General features: G+C 38.3%; 1 long non-coding RNA gene across 1 annotated transcript; it reads left to right on the top strand.

Annotated features, from left to right (window-relative positions):
- The first annotated feature begins 39 nt into the window (after positions 1 to 39).
- Positions 40 to 2,875, top strand: LOC111948037. Its single transcript, XR_002874022.1, has 2 exons — positions 40 to 2,072; positions 2,681 to 2,875. It is a non-coding gene; the product is annotated as an uncharacterized LOC111948037 (long non-coding RNA).
- The last annotated feature ends 14,383 nt before the right edge of the window (positions 2,876 to 17,258 follow it).

Raw genomic sequence — 17,258 nt, 5'->3', positions numbered from 1 at the left:
CGCGCACGGGAGGGAGGGGGGGGGTGTCAGAGACCGAGAAAGAGGGGGGAGAGAGAAATCCTCAGACCTTGGAACTGTTCCATTATGTCTCGCGCGCACTTCAAACGGCTCAATTTCTGTATTTAATATTGACTTCCTCTCATTTCTTCAGCCTCCTCGAATCTTTCGGATCTTCTGTTTGATTTGTTCTCCTCCCGCAAAACCTCTGCGGGGATAACGATCAAAGCCGATGAAGCCTGCACACTTGTGTGTTTTGCGTGTTAAGGTGGATTTGTTGGCGCTATAGGACAGAAACAAAATGCCAAACAAGCGCAACTGCGCTTGACTTGCGCCACGAAAGCATGGCGCATCCCCGCGGTCCGACGGAAGAGTGAGAGCGTGTCTTCAAACAATGCGCTTGTGAGCAGAATGGTAAAAGGGAAGAGAGGGAGAGATGGGAGGTGAGGGGTCTGCGAGGAGGAAAATGGGATTTGGGAGTGATGCAGTCAAAACGAGGAGGAAACAGAGGAGGTGCGGCGGCGGCGGCTGTCAAGCGCAGAGGCTTTTTTTTTTTGAAAGAAGAAAAAATGGTTTGAGCGAGAAACGCTTGAAGGTATGGCTTCTTGGTCGGCTTTATCTGCTAATTACGTAAGTATGACTTTTGACGCGGAGTGATGGAAAGGCAAAGTCCTCTGCTGCTGAGTGCGTTGGCGGCGTTGCGCAGCGCAGCGCCTCATCCTCCATCCTCTGCTCACATGACTTCAGGAGCAAATGGAGATCGGACGTGATACTTGACAGCCTTCAGCGGAAGCCTCACCTCTTGTTTCCTTTTGCAACAGGTGGAGGAGCCCAGTCACACACAGAGGACGCGCAGGAGTAAGAAGGAGGTAAAGAGTTTTAAGCGCAACGATCCATCTCTACTTTCACGATTAAATGATCGACTCTCTTAGTTCGGATCATCTCCAAAATCCAAAAACATGATAAACCAAACTCCACTTCAATGTAATTAGTGACTTCTGCAGCTTTTCAGAAAAGAAAGTTTTAGATTTCTGAGCACAGCCATTGCTCATTAGTAGATAGATAAAATCTAAAATCTCTAGTAGTAGATAAAATACATATAAAATACTATAAAAAAATACACGAAATTAAAGAAAGCATGCTTATGAACAAAATAGTAAAAAGTGGAAACGTCTTTTTTTTTTGTTTCTGCTTAAAGCAATTTCATCTTTTGTTTTACTTTCTTAAAGTTAAAAAGTGAATTAACTAAAGATTTATATTTAAGATTTGTTTACATGTTCTTTTATTGTGATGATTACAAAAAAAAAAGTTCACTTTAGACCGTTTATTTGATCATTTCTGCCTTGTGTAGATGGTTAACCTCAAGGAAACTTGGTGCTATTCTGGAACATCTGAAAAATTATTTGTGGATTTTTTTTTTTTTCCTGAAACCCTAAAAAACATTATTTCCTTCTGAAGAGACAAAATAAAGACTTCGTAAAACATTACATTTAAACAAAAAAAACACACGCCAGGCGGTGCAACGTTTATTTTTTTTCCCCCCTTCATATGTTCCTTTCTGTATGAAAAGATGCAATTTAAACTGAAATAAAACAATAAAAAATATTTCTAAATGGTTTATTTTGCATCATTGATCTGAATGTGTGATCTTCCTGTGTGTGTGTTTGGTTTGAGCAGGCGTGTGCTGATATTTGACAGTGTTGGACATGTTCCCCGCCGGCTGTGTGAGTGGCCTGAGGGAGGCAGGCCTACCAGAGACTGAGCCAGACAGTTGGCAAAGCCTCCATTTCCTTCTCAGCTGCTGTAGCTGGTTTGACCATGTGGCAGAGTCGCCACTTCCTGTGTCCAAACCTCGGAAAATGTTCAACCTCACATGCTCCAGCCTCGTTTGTTTGATCAACCTAAAGCCCCATAGAATGTCCGTTTAAGCAAGTTCATTTTTGTCTCCCACTTTTTCTTTTTTTTTTGTTCATTTTGTCATTTGCAGTCCCTTTGAATAGTCTGCAGAATTTAGTGTTTGATGTGTCGCCCTCAAGTGGACAGAAGAAAAATCACATCCCATTCTCAGGTCACAGGTATGAGGCCTACTAAATGTTTTTCATTCATTTAGACGTTTTTAGTAGAATTTCTTGCTTCCTAATTAGTATTCTTTCGCATAGCTTGTATGAACGATTTTGTTTGCCTTCCACAGCAACAAAGAAAAAATAATGTTAATTTGTTAGTTCTATTGTTTAGGTTAATAATCTTTTAATAAGGACATTTCAGTTAGTGTACAGACTTCCAGAATAAGAACATTTAGAGAAACCCTTCCTCACCATCTGTCACACTGCTCTAAATCTAGTCTCAATGCAAGAAATGTCATGCGAGTGCAGTGAGGCCTGCAGTCTTTCATTCTAAGAACCTATCTGCAGTTTATAACACCATAAGTAAGCAGTAAAAGTGGCTGAGTATGAAGCAGCCTCAGCTCAGGGGTCTGCCTGCAACTGCAGTTACAGCTGCAAAGAGAGATGCTCAAAATTCACCCAGATCACTGGGAATGGTACTTAAAGCTCTTTTTAGGTGGACATAGTGATGTTAAATACAAGTACTAACATTTAAAAGTCCTGGTACTAGAGGGTAAATGTTCATTTTCTTGTCTATCCCATTTGGATAAAAGCTACTTTTGTGTGTTTGCTTCCTTCAGAATCTGTCTTCCTTCAGAAACGAAGATGGAAAAAGGCTTGAGGAGCTGCTGGTGTGAGAGGAATGCTCTTATACCCAACATTCTGAAATCGGTCCCTTGAGAATTTTTGTTATGACAACCTTGAAAATATTGATTTGGGCACATCATTCCCCCAAAAATGTACATATAAAAAATAAAAAAAAGCTTTGAAAAAAATGTAGGGACATTTTGTGGGATAGTGTTGGCAAATACTTTTAGAAATAATAATGCATATAAGACGTCATTTGAAATGGCAGGGAGCTACATAAAGCAACGAAATTCTGTTCAAAAGTAAATTAATGGAAAGTCTTACCTTAGTCTGCCTAAAACTGTTTTTTTACTTGTTAAATGCTTTTTAAAGCACATTTTTCTATTTCTTCTAGTTTCTTTGTTTTTTTCCCTTCCAAAAAAGACATACCTGAGCTGAATAAAAATTGAAAAACATTCAATTATTTAAGATTTTTATGAAATAATTCAGTCCAAACTGCAACAGAAATAACAAAAACATGCACATATAAACACTACAATATCTGGATTAAGGGGGACAGAAAGACAAGTCAGCACGAGTAGAATAAATGGAGCGCAGTGAAGTAAAATGCACAGTAGCCCCGGTTACATGGGCAGAATATCTTGATCGGATCAATGGTCGGGTTAAAATTCACCCGTGCACATGGGATCAGAAAACCTTTTTCCGATTAGAACAAACGTTCCAATGGCTCACACTTTCGGTCGGAATGAATCATTTGGGCATGCGCAGTAGTGTTGAAAAGGACTGAGCGACATTTATTTCTGCTTCCCCAAACTCGCTGCGTGAGCTGGCGGCTCTCCTGAGTCCTGCAGCCGCTAACCGGTTCGCAGTCTGACTTCTCCCACACATAACAAAAAAAACAAAAAAAACACGCACACCGAACAAGCATCCTCCTCCCCTCAGACACGAAGTTATTAATCCAGCTCCTGCTCACTCGGGTGCCAGTGGACCGAGTGAGCGTCGGGGGGCACGAAGTGCTCCTGCCCTGCATCTCCCTCGTGAGGGGTGAAAGAGACGGGAGAGCCAGCGGTGCGAGAGCGGAGCGGCACTTTTCACGGGGCGTCCACAGAGCAGCTGGTCGGTCCCGTATGCGCTCCAAAGCTTTCTCTCAGCGAAACACCGTCTATGCATGACGTAAACCATAGCAGAAGTGACGCACGATCGGAATGACCGTTTACATGCTCCACGATCGGATAAACGATCGGTATAACCCACCTATCTCGATTGGAAAGAAATTCTGATCCGCAGATTATTTCGAATGGCGCGTTTACATGACGCATTTTCTTTCCGATCAGGCGTTCTTTCCGATTACTTTTGCCCATGTAAACGCGGCTAGTGAGAAAAGATACCAGTGGGTCACAAACATCTAGTCCTGCAGCAAGACAAGAGAAACTTTGTGGTCATTGCACCTTTTCAAATCACTAATTTAAAATACGCTAAAATACGACTTAAATAGTTACTCTAATGTTACTCTAATAAAGTTAGAATATTATGGAAACGTGGCTTCTCTATGGGAAAAAATAACTGGAGCCAGATTAGTTTTCCAAGTAACCACTAGATGACTTGATGCACAAGCTATTCAGTCCCCATTCACTCCAGTTTACAGACCTTTCCAGGAACGGGTAGTGTAGGACCCAAAATGCAAGAGATCAGCCTTGGTGACAGAAACTTTGACCTGACTGAAGCACAGAGAGCAGCAGAAGGATAACGTAGTAGGTGACCTGACGATAAAGAACTGAAAACCGGACACCTAAAAACACTGAGGTTAATTCACTAAATGAAGACAGCTGTGGATGATCATTCTGGTGTAACTGATAACTGATAGGGGTCAACTCAAAGCAAAACCAAACCAAACCAACAGACATGACTGACAATCCAAATCCAGGGCCACAATCCTCACAGACCTGAATTCCCAACAGAAATAAGCACAAGTGTGTTGTGCTCCAACATCTTTTTTCAATACTCTGAATAAATATCTGCTTTTATAGTAAGACAGATGTAGGAGTAACATTTTACAAATGCCCTTTCATTTATTAATCGGTGTTCAAATTGAGGTGTACTTTTTTAGCTACAAGGTAGAGAGGTCGACCTCTGATTGGAAAATTTCAGGTTTCAGTGTCCTTGAGCAAATTGAACCCCACATTGCCTCTGGTGGTTATAGTTTGCCGCCAGTGTTTGGCAGCCGGCCGCCATCAACGTGTGAACATGTTTGAGTCCATGGGTGAATGGGACTGTGACTACAAAGCGCATTGGACCTTCTAAAAGCTAATAAAGTGCAATATAAGTATACGCCATTTACCATATGTGTTCATTTGACAGCTATTGAAAGACTACTGAGTATATTCCACTCATTCACCAATTTTTTGGAAAGGTAGGGGTTTGGCAATGTTATAACCAGCCAAGACTGACTGCAGAGATGATAAGCCCAGGACAAACCAGTAGGTCAAGTGATCACAGAGTTCATCCAAATGAAAACCAAATTAATCTACTGCATAAAGCCACTGTGCTGATTTCTCTCAGATGTCCCTCAGTAAAGCAGGTTACATGAAAACCCATGCTGACAGATCAAATGCAGCATGGTTGGAGCTCAGATGTAATTGTTCCAGCGAGACGAGGATATCTAAACCAAACATCTTCAGGTTCTTAGCAGTGAAATGACTCTTCTCCCTGAAAGGCACGAGTTTTATACTTATTAGTGAAATATTTGCATTTGTAATTATGCTCCGTGTCTTTGTAAACAAAAAAAAATATGTTTAGCAATGCTGGTTTTCTGTCAGACCAGCACCTCCCAGACGCCTCAGGAAATGTAAATCAGTTCCTGTTAGTAAAGCTAGAGAGGAGCTGTGAGTCATGAGTGTAAAGGAGCCTTCTAAACATATTCAATGTTTAGGTCAGCATGACTCACAGGAATAACTCACACTGACTGCTTAGAGGTTCTTTTTAATTGATTAAGATGCACAGCATGCCCCAAGGAGGCTGTTTGATGGTGAACAGGCCTCTCATTTCAGTCTGACTTGTTTGGGCTCAAAAACTCTTAAATGCCTCACAATATTACAAAATAAATTACAAAACTGCAAACATTCTTATTTGCAATGGTGTTATTTATTATCTTGGATTGTTTTGTGATGAGTTTACCACTACTGAGAGTAAAAATATCAATAATAACAGTACATTGGATTTTTAGGCGCCTTTCATGATCGTCAAGGCCACATTACAACTAAAAAAAAATCAAAACAACAGGGATCAAATGTAATTTACGCTGTGAATAAAGATATGTTGGACACATTTTGTAAGCTTACATGTGGGCCATTCTAAAATGTGAGTTTTAAGACAATATAAATGCTGGTATGGTGCGTTAGCAGCACCAAGGTCATGGGGCAGAGAGTTCATGAGACAAGGTGCAGTTTCACTAAATGCTTTTGACCTCAAGGTGGAAAGACAGAGATAAGAGAGAAGCTGTAGATGATCTCAGAGAGCATGATGGTTAATAGAATTGAGGGACAATTCTATTCAGAAATGGACTGGTGAAGAGGTGAAGCAGCAACAGGATAAGAGTGATGCGTTGAGGTGCAGATGAAGGAAGACGATTTGTGAAATTGTCCAGGCAAAGTTTTAAGTAGCTGAATCTTGCACAGGAGACCAAAAATGATGGGATAGTTAACACAGGATGTGACCAATGCCCTAAGCACATCAGCTGTTGTAGAAGATGGCGAGGAATCGTTGTACATAGGTAATGCTTAGATAGATAGATCAATCGATAAATAGGGTGGTGTTGATGACCCGCTGGAGAGCCTTCTTTGAGCCGCTGTACAGCTGCTGAACCAAATGCATGATGAGTATGTTAGTACACTTTCTACGGTGGCTTGGTAAAAGGTCACCAGCAGTCTTTGGTTGATGTTATTCTTGAGAAACCTCAGGAAATACAGTCTCTGCTGGGCTTTTTTCAGCAGCTCAGTGGTGTTTGTACTCCAGGTTAGGCTCTCCTCTATGTGGACTTCCAGGAAACGAAAGTCTTCTATACTCTCCACACACTCCCCGCTGAAGAATAGTGGCATGTATGTCCGTCTTCCTTTTCCTGCTATCATTTCTTTGCTTAGAAGCATACATGATATTTGTGATATCTTGCTAATATGAGTGACAAAAGAGTAGAAAATAATGACTTCAAACCTGTGAGGAGAGGGGGGCTGTAAAATAAGTTGTTATTGGAAAACTGTAAATTTTGTGAAGAGTGGATGTGGAACCAATGAGTCAAAACTCACTTTTGGTACCAAGTTTAAGAAAGTTCTGTGAAAACTAAGCTTTAATTTTAAATAGAGAAATGAGAAGGAGAATGGAGGAAGAGCAGTATTATAAAGAAAGATGAAGTTGGGTGTTATCTACATACAAATGAAAAACTAAAATAAAAAAAACTGATTAGAGACCAGACAGAAAACCTTACACCTATTGTACACATAACGTGTATACAGTACATATATCTAGACATTTGATGAGTAGGGTGTGTGCAATGGTACCTGCACAAGTATCTGCATATAACTTTGGCAAAGTAAGTAAAAAAGCAAACTATCATTGGTTTTTTTTTTGTCTGATGAACTGGGAATGACCACAGAGAGTCTGATAAACTTGTAATGTTTGCAACTTTTTAATAGCTTTTACTTGAATAAAATGGTTGCAGGTGACAAGGAGGGACAAGACAAAAAAAAGGAATTCCAAGAACCCTAAAGATGTCTAAGCAGCCCTACAGTTTCTATTAACATAGAAAATGTTTTCAAAGAAGTAAAAAACCTGTACAAACATTCAACATTGGAGAAATTAATGTTTTGACACATTTACACTGCATAGCTATTGTGTGGTTTCAGATTTTTTAAATGTATAGTGTCTGTTAAGTACCTAAATCTGTTTAAATCTAGTAACTTCGGATTTTTAAACAGATGTCCAACTCTTAAATATTCCCCTATCCAATCTATGAGAAATGAGTTGATTGGATCATCCATTTTGTTAATTACATTAGGAACCCATGCTGAGTTGGCTAACATCTGACCATAGGTCACCTTGATGAGCTTTTCTTTCGTAGGCCTGGTGTTTAACATTCAAAGATCAATTTAAAGGGGAAAAAAAGCTTCTGCCTAAATGGTCTGGCGTTGGGACAGATCTTATCGATGCAAATCTCTGAGGCAAATTCTTGTTAGGAAGATAATCAATAGCTACACACTTTAAACTGAACTGTTGTTGCAGCTTTGGCTGGCCTGTTTTCAGTATTGTAGTAGGCAATCTTGACCACAGACCTGCTTTGGAGAATGCTCATGTTTGATCTTTACCATATAGGTAAAAGGAGCTCAGTTATACACTTCTGCTGTTCAGCCTCAACCTCAAAAGGTCCTGTTGACCTTCTGTATCTAAAACAAATCCTTTTTGTCTACTAACATTATTATATCGAAATCATTTGAAAATATAATCTTTACATTTTTTTCTGATGCCACAAACTATATTAAAAAGCAGAACTTAAGCCGCCGGAAAACGGGTCAAGTGGCCATAGAGGTTTGAGCAAGGTGAGTAGTTGGAGGAAAAAAAGGAAAAGGTTGGAATAATAAAGCAAAATCAAAAATATGTGTGTATATATGCTAATTATCGACCGTTTGGCTCAGTTGGCTGAGTGTAGGACTGGCCCATTGACAACCAGGGTTTGTTTCTCAAGGGGCGCAATAAGCTTAATCCAGTTTCAGTCCTTTGGCAAGACCCTCCGTAAAACTGCCTGCCTATGTAGCCACAAGGGGGCTTGGGTCTGAGTCTACCTGTCCCATTCCCCCAGCCTGGATAAAATACAGGGTTGTGTCAGGAAGGGCAGCTGATTCGCTGTGGCAACCCCTGAGTGGATGTGCCAAAAGGTGAACAACAACAAACATAAGGATGCTTATATGCTGTTTTGTTTATATACTGTTTTGCAGGTACGTGCACTCATTGGGCCCTAGGGGTGCTTGAGCACCTGCCCTTTTTGCCCTGTAATCAAAAAGTGCCCTACGTTTTTTTTTACCTTTTGTATTTATATTTATACATTCTTGTTAGAGATATAAGAAAAAATGTGGCGACAAACACCCCCAGTATCAAACCCGTTTTCTTGTAATACGGGGGTTCTGATCTGCCACTTCTGTCTTTCCACAGGGACAGCCGGGGACAGTGAGAGAAGCTGCTGCTCCACAGAGAACCGAAGAGACAACGTGACAGTGAAGCAACTTGAACCTGACAGTTCTGGTCTAACGCGTCTTCGTCCACTGATCTAATGAGCTTAAACATGGTTCATATTTCAGAAAAACGCTCTATATTAGTCAAAGAGTGAATTTTTACTTTAGCCAGATGTCTCAGCAGCACATCAATTAAACACAGCAGATCATGCAGGGACAGGAGGTTAGGTACTAAGTTCAAAATAAAACGCTGGGGATTTTTTTAAATAAATGAACAGTATTTATGGCAAGTTCATAGCTTCCTCACTCCAGATCTGACACTAAAATGTATCTGTTTAACGTAACATTTTCTGATTGCCTTCTTTAAACTCTGATTCATTTAATTTCACCATATTTTGTAATACAATCTTTCCAAACACAACGAAAGCCTGTGTCTAGAGGTTATTAGAGTTTAGTTAGCTGTGAATCCCCAACATAGAACAGGAGTTACATTAAGTCCAACTGTCGGGAACTGGAGGTGTAGGAGCCAAAATGCAGGAAACTGGGCTTGTTGGCAGAAACAAACATTTAACAAATAATTTCAAAATCCATGGAGAAACAAAATACCATATGACCTGACAATGTAGAACTGAAAACCAGACACTTCTAATTACTTAAGAAAATAAACAGAAATGAAGACAGCTGTGGATGATGAACCTGGATTGACTCACAGAGGACAGAACATGACCAAAAACACCACTGACAAACCAAACTGAACCACAGAATCCTCACAGCAAAAGTATAATATCATGAAATATTATTAATAATCTCAGCATTCTAGGGATAAAAGTTGTACAATGTCTGTATTTTAAATTTTACTGTATTTTAAATTTTACCATCTGTTTTAAAACTTTATTCATGGTGATTATGCAGCATATTCTGCTAATATAAATAACCTCTTGTGTTTTATTGCTTTGACGTCTTCCAAGTGTATGATAAAAGTGAACGGACTCATGTTGACAATAATTTGTTTTCATAAAATAAATTGACAATTGTATCACTTTCCCCTACAGTAGCTGCGTTGTTATCTATTTGTGGTTTTGAATTTTACTTAATTTCTGTATTGTTTAAAGGACAAAAAAGTATTTTTTTTCTGCCTTTCTCCAACTTTGAGCCCCTGCCCCTCTAAAATCTTTTGCACGTCCCTGTTGTTTTAAGTAAATGAAACCTGAAAAATCTGTTGTGAACACAAATGGTTGATGGAAAAAAAAAACAGAACTGTTCACCAACAATAATGATCATAATTTTAGTAGTTTGCAGCTGATAATTATCTGCAACGGCAATGCCACCAACATGTTTTCTAACATTTTCATAATAATTTTAACACCTGTTTTTTTTTTTTTTTTTTGGTAATCTGCAAAATGATATGCAGCTCCAGTTTTATCTGTTTACAGCTGACGTGTACTGGACATCTCCAAAAAAAACAAACAAAAAAAACCCAAAAGGGTTAAGGTGTCTTGAAAGGCCTGAAGATAGATAATTAGAAGCTATACCCAACCTAAACAACAAGTGCAACAGAACTTTGTCCCACCTTCATTCATCTATGTCCTTGGTGTCATTACGTGATTCTCTACTTACCATGAAAAGCTGTTGGGGTTGAATTCAAAGCTCATCTCTGTTGTCCTCAGAGACGTACAGAGATATAGACAGAGGTTAATTGGGCTCAGACACACCTCAGTGTCCCGTCGGGCTCAGCTTGCCGCTCAAATAAACAAGCCCCAGTTTCCACTTGGAAAAACACCGATTTTTTTACGCTTCTACTGTATGCTATTCTGGGTCACTGTGTGGATACGGCTTTAAAAAACCCAAAAAACTGTCAGTTTACCAAAGACAGAGTTCTGACAGACAACACGACCTAAAAATATCCCCATCCCCACTTCTGATGAAAAAAAAAACAACTACACCAGAGCAGTAGGTCGACCTCTACAAAATATTAAACGATCCCACAGCATTTGACTTTACTATTACATAATGTTTCTGACATGACACAGAATGAGAATGATGCTTTAAAATGATATCAGTGGCAAGACCAATTAAATGCATTGAATGACTCATTTTCACTGAGGTCTATAATTAAACCACCTAACTTTGTTTACAATGAACAACCATCCCTTTAAAAATAAAGTTAGGACTGAAATGACAGATTTTTTTTTACCATATTTTAGTATGTTTTTTTGGAGGGGGGGGGGTCAGGTTTGTATCATCTGGTCTGACAGCTTTTCGGGTTCCTTTGCAACCCAGTCACAGGGAAGAGTAAAAAAAAAAATGGATGGATAAAATCAACTCTAAAATGAAATTAAAGATTTCTTCGATTTTCATAATTTATATAGGTTCCAACACATCAATACAGTGATTGCTGATTCATACATCTTCAAACAAAAAACAACGAAATAATTTAGATTCTTTGAACTTTTACAAGCACTCTGAATTTTAAATTGTCAGTCACTGTGTGAACACAAGTTAAGGATAAATTTAACTATAACATCTATTGATTTATTTCTTCTTTCTCTTTCGGCTGTTCCCATCAGGGGTCGCCACAGCGAACGAGTCGCATGGTAAACTTGGCAATGTTTTACGCCGGATGCCCTTCCTGACCCAACCCTCTCAAAGCAACCGGGCTTGGGACCGGCACAGAAGTAGCAAAGGGAACAGGGAGCAGCCTGGATTTGAACCCTGGTTTCACGGATGGAAGGCACCGCAAACCAGCACGAGCTGAACCTGCTCCCATGTATTGATTTATTTCCTTAGAAATATTTTACAACTGACATGTAAAGACTTTGGAACTAAAAATAGAACACTGTAGTCAAGCAGCATTTTTTTTTTGTTTTTTTTTTGCATGTGTGCTTTTGTCTTCCATAAGGCTTCACAGTACTGCAGTCAGCCTTACCCCCTGGTAGTGTCTGCTTTAGCCTCATACTGGGTTCTTTTTCAGGTTACAGTTGTGTGTCAGTGATGGATTGAATTTTCACAACTGTCTATGTTACACTGGAAAAGTACAAACAGTGGAATTAAGCCAGTCAGAGACAAGGAGAGCAAAGGAAGGGATGTAGAAGTTACCTGAGCTGATGAGCTGACAGCTAATCACCTTAGTCTGAATGAACGCTTCCAAAGCAGGATTTCCTATAGTCAACTGTCACTTCACCCAAACAATGCTGCCTGTGTGTCTAAAGTGAGGATCGCAGAGTAGAGAGGGATTATTTACATGGAGAAAATGTCAGATTACATCATCACAAAAGAAGAGATCAGTTACTTTCTATTGTCTCTTTCCACTCTAAAACAGACATCTTTGATGAGCAAAAAGTAAAATCAAAAAACAAATTTTAAGTATTTTTTTTTAATCTAAAACTATTTTTACAAAATTCTCGTCTACACTGTACCTGCCTTTTTAGATCAGTGAAAAACAAAATGTTGGAAAAGTTTAACCACTAAGTGACCCAGGATCTTGCAGTGATCTGCAGTATGACTTGAAAAATCAATGCATAACCAAAAAAAATTAAATTTAGCCATACACTCCAAAAAATCTTTTTGTAAATTCAGAAAAATGAATCCCTCCTTCAAAATTAAATGACCACCTGTGACCACTGAGTCCAAAATATATTAACAAATTATTGTTTAGACCAACATGAATTTATTTATTTAAAAAAGAAAAGAAAAAAGGATTGTGACATTATTGTGCTGATGTCCTGGCAGCTTGATCCGCTCAGAAAATTGACAAGGCTTGCTCAATAATGAAAGCCAAAACACACACAAAGCCCTCCAGTGATTAGCAGAACAGATGGTTGCTTCTGGGATGCACCAAATGGCTGGACAACTCGAATTATTTAGAACAGTGTCAAAGCAAGACATTCAGCTTAGCCAATAGGGCCACAAATGCCGAATAAAGATAAAGAAATAGTCTTCCAACAAATTCTAAAATGTTCAAAGTAACAAAAAAACACTAATTCAAGTTATCTTTAAATGTGTGGTTCACCAAAAAAAAAAACGTTTCTGAAATTCAACACATTTCAATTCAAAAGGCTTTATTGTAATGCAAGGGCAAATAACTCAAAATCTAATTCCCAAAGTTTCCATATTTGTGTTATTGAAAAAGATTATTAGCTTATCTTCAGGTCATGTTAAATATATTGGAGTTTATTCACTTAAAATATAATAGGACTTGTTTACATGCAGTCACGGTACATTCAAGGTTAAATTCATTGATGTATTTTCAGCAAAAATAAAAGTTAAATACATCCATCTGTTATGCAGATTATTTAAATGTATATTCATCTGCAAGTACCATATATCAGCTTATCATGACTGTGGAGAGAAATTCATGGTCTGTAATACAATGGGCTGAGCAAAATCAGCTAGTGTTATAAAAGACAAAGAGGGATTGGCTCTAAACATGGTAAGTAAAATTGCAGGTTTGGTTCCCGCCTTGCCTGCCCATGTGTCTAGGTGTCCTCTGACAAGACACTGAACCCCACTTTAGGTCGTAGGTTATGTTTGGCACTGGAGCAGCCATCAGTGTGTTAATGTGTGTCAATGGTCCTGTAACTGTAAAGCACTTTGGGAAGGTAGAAAGGCAAGTATACGCCATTTACCATTTATAAGTACAAATGCAAACTAATTCTACGTTTAAATGGAAGTGAAATTAGGCAAATTAATATAATTAAACTTTTAAGCATAATGTTTGACAAAACGTTAACCTGGAAGAAGTACATAGATGTTACAACAGCCAAAATGGGGAGTGTGATTTTTACAATTAGCAGAAATGCCATCTTCTTGACACTCCAAGAAAGAAAATCTATGATTGAATCATTAAGTTTTACTACCCAGTAATTTGGTATACTGCCACGTCAGTAATGTTAGGGAAAAAAACAACAAAACAAAACAGAGCAGGACGAGTAGCTCTTGGATGTAGTTACAGAACCAATGTTAAGTTTATGAAGAAAACATGGTTACAGATCAAAGGAAGACTACTGTATCAGGAATATCATTGTGAGAAAAACACTGTTCATTATCAACAGAAAATTTGAATTTAGCACTAATATACACGAAGATTCAACATATAACACTACTGAAGGGCATTTCACTTTACCAAAAGCAAAAACCAATTATATCAAAAAGATAGTTCTTTTCAGAGGCAAACAAAACTGGAATTCAAAGCCCAAATATATAACACAGGTAAAAAGCAAATTATTATTAAAGAATTACTTATTTTGATAAAAAATAAGATTACTATATATATATATACACACACACATATATATATATATATATATATATATATATATATATATATATATATATATATATATATATATATATATATATATATATATATTTTAATATTTTATATTTTAATCATTCATTCATGAACAATGTTCCCAGATTGGATGATTCGCCAAACTGGATGGGTTTGATTGGAAATTTGTGGGAAAATCTTCGTTGGACAGGTTCATATAAATTGGGTGGTTTTGGGGTCTGTTGGGCAGATTGTAGTTTCATCCGTATAAAGCAACAAAGAAACAAAGCTGCTTTTTATTCCTGCATTATTAAGCTCTACAAGGTGCTATGATGGTGTATTAGCTTCTGCTGCATGTTTTCCTGCTAGTTTTTACATGTTTCTACTCTTTGCCTGGGTCTGCTGTTCACCTGTAGTTGGTGTTTGGTCTCTGCCTGCTGCTTCGCAGCCGAACGTTCACTGGCTGGATGGAGTTCAATAGCAGTTTACGATTCTTCAGAGTTGAGGCTGTCAGCCTGCCATAGTGTTTGCATATTTCAAGCCCTGCCTGGTCTGTTAGAATCCCGCCGGAGACGCTCAGGTGAACAGGCGCTCAGGACAGAGTACTGGATACTTTAGAGGTACAGTCAGCCAGCTGGTCAATCCAAGAAGGGTGTAAGAAAATTGTGGAAACTGCTGTGGAAACGGAGAAACAAAGAGTATGTTGGGAAACCTGAGAATCACACACAAACATCACAAAGGCAGGGTCCAAGCCCTCTCTGGAGTGTAAGTATCCCGCTGGAGATGGTCAGGTGAAGGCTAACACATCTAACCACTTTCTTGACGGAGCTAGGGGTTATTTTCTATGCACAATCTGAACATCTACCTTTGCAAAAGTTTCGGTGTGGTTACCGTATTTTCACAACTATAGGGGCCACTGGGTTATTGGGCGCAGTTTCAGTTATGGGTCCTTTTTTCTGTATTTAACACATACAGATAAAAAATGCATGCTAGTTTGTTTCAAAATGAAATGGGCGGCACTCACAGGAAGCAAAAGCCGGTGCCTCAGAGATCAGGTCATCTTCATTCTGGGTGGGAAAATAGCTTGCAAAATTAACTCATCTCAACTCAACTAACTCAAACAAATTATTCTTTTGCCAAAGGTAATTTATTACCACATATATGGATATTGTTTACTATAAAAGGTTTAAAAATAGTATGGTATAGGCCCTTTAAAAGCAAGTGCTAGCATTAAAAGATACACCAAATGATTGCAGCAGCCACTGTGTACGGCAATAGAGAAATGCAATGGGGCTTTCAGCTGTGTATCTGTACATGTCGTGTACTTTATTGCAGTAACTTCAAACTTATGTTTGGGTATGTTAGATCTGATGTCTGGCACAGTTAATGGCATCAAAGAAAACATTGTGACATAAACTCTGGAGCCTTTCGAAACTTTCAACTCATAGATGCAATGCTGAGTGTTCAAAATACCAGAACAAAAATCCTGCTGCTGATAGTCCCACTTCCTCAGGAACAAACATAGGGGAAAATAAATTAATAAATAAAACCTTTCATTTTGTTGTAAGAATTAGTGGATTGAGATCCCATGAATACAAACCCAAAATAATAATTTACATCGTTCTAATCTTTAATTAACTTTTGAGCTGTAGGAAAGGGGACATCATTGTCCTGAAGGAAAACACGCTCACAAAAAAAATAAATGTTTCATTTTAACACAAGGCTTCTCGGTGACGGTACTCTGTAATTTGTAGAGCCCCACCATATGGTGCTGTGCATTAGATACTGTGATGAAATTAAACTTCCAATGCTGACCGCTCTGCAGCATGTGGCATTGTTTTGCTGTGGGGCACAGGGTGGCTGGAGGAGGGATTGGTAACTTGGCTGAGGGATTGTGGGGTTTAATGTTTTGTAAAAATGTGAGATAAACATTTGTTAGTCTGTGTGAAGACTATTATGTGTGAGCAGAGAAACCAGGAAGTTTACAGAAGCAGAGGGGAAAGGATGTTTTCTTTTAGATGTATCAAGGAGTTGCACATTTTTTCTTTTACCAGATTAGGTTTTGTTTTTGTCTGATAAAAATATTTGTATCCATTGGAATTAGCCACATCCTCAAATGTTAAAAATGGTGACAATCACCAATGACCCAAAGTTCATCGCACTCAAATATTGGCTTGAATTTCAGAAGAAACTAGTGTGCTGCTAAAAAGATGTATGTTTGAATAGGAACATTCACAGCTTCTCTCTATTGAATACAGCAATAATTGGTTTTGGTGGCCTTCAAATGTTTTCTTAGAAGATATTTTGCCATTCAGTTGAATTTTGATGCTGTTTTTGAATCTTTTTTTATATTAATAGCCTGAACAACTTCCAACAACAATATAGCTGTTTGGTCGCTTTATTTGATTAACCCTCAATATTTTTTAGCGAAACAGGACAAGAATCCAGTTTAGCAACATTTTTTTTTTTTTACTTGCACATACCTGAGCCTTTGTGTTGACAGCTATGATCACTGTTCTTGCAGATCAATGCACACACTGATATTTTTTTTTTTTCAGAAAGCACTAAAGAAGTATCCAGGAAGTACTGAAGCACTTGCTAAAAGTACCCACAAGGATTAGGAACATCTGTCATTTGTCTTAGCTCAGAAGTAATTTCTTTACTTGGCATGGCAATGCTCACTTTTTCCCAAAAATCTGTGTTGTGACTCAGGAAAACACAGTACCTGGAATACTCCATAAAGTTTTAATGATATCTCAGTCACGGGTCAGTAGATAGATAGATATGCTCCATATCTGTAATTATTCTGACCTCAGACTACATTAGGGATGAAATGATTCACTTTTCCCATAATTCTGTTCTAACTGAACCGATTTTTGGGTCACAGTTTTGTTTGGGTACGATATGTTTATTAAAAAACAAACAAACAAAAATCAGAACAACATGTTAATGATAAAAAAAACGTTTCAATTGTCTTATACTAAGCTTGGGGTAATGTATAAATATAATGAATAATAAATCCTTCTTACACATGTTTGACACTTTCAACATAAACACACTGGTGTGCAGTGGTGATTCAACGGTTCC

Source organism: Oryzias latipes, chromosome 10 (assembly GCF_002234675.1).
Source record: "Oryzias latipes chromosome 10, ASM223467v1".
NCBI lineage: Eukaryota > Metazoa > Chordata > Actinopteri > Beloniformes > Adrianichthyidae > Oryzias > Oryzias latipes.
The sequence above is the reverse complement of the archived record's forward strand: the minus strand, read 5'-3'. Positions and strand labels throughout refer to the sequence as shown.